Source organism: Penaeus monodon, chromosome 30, assembly GCF_015228065.2.
Source record: "Penaeus monodon isolate SGIC_2016 chromosome 30, NSTDA_Pmon_1, whole genome shotgun sequence".
Classification (NCBI taxonomy): domain Eukaryota; kingdom Metazoa; phylum Arthropoda; class Malacostraca; order Decapoda; family Penaeidae; genus Penaeus; species Penaeus monodon.
In genome coordinates, this window is record NC_051415.1 from 32,835,277 (window position 1) to 32,835,494 (window position 218).

The window sequence follows — 218 nt, forward strand, 5'->3', positions numbered from 1 at the left end:
TCAGGAGTCGCTGAGTTCAAGGGGGGGGGGGGTTGCAAACTAGGTCATCGTTGCCAACTACGCCCGATGCAGCATACGCCTAAATATATACCGTTTGACCTGTTTTCATGACCTGGTGGCGATGATAGACGGCCTTTGTTCTTTGAATTTTCCGTTTTCATGGAGCATCTGTCACGGAGAGGAGGTTCCTAGGTGTAGGTGCGTTTTTGGGTTGGGTT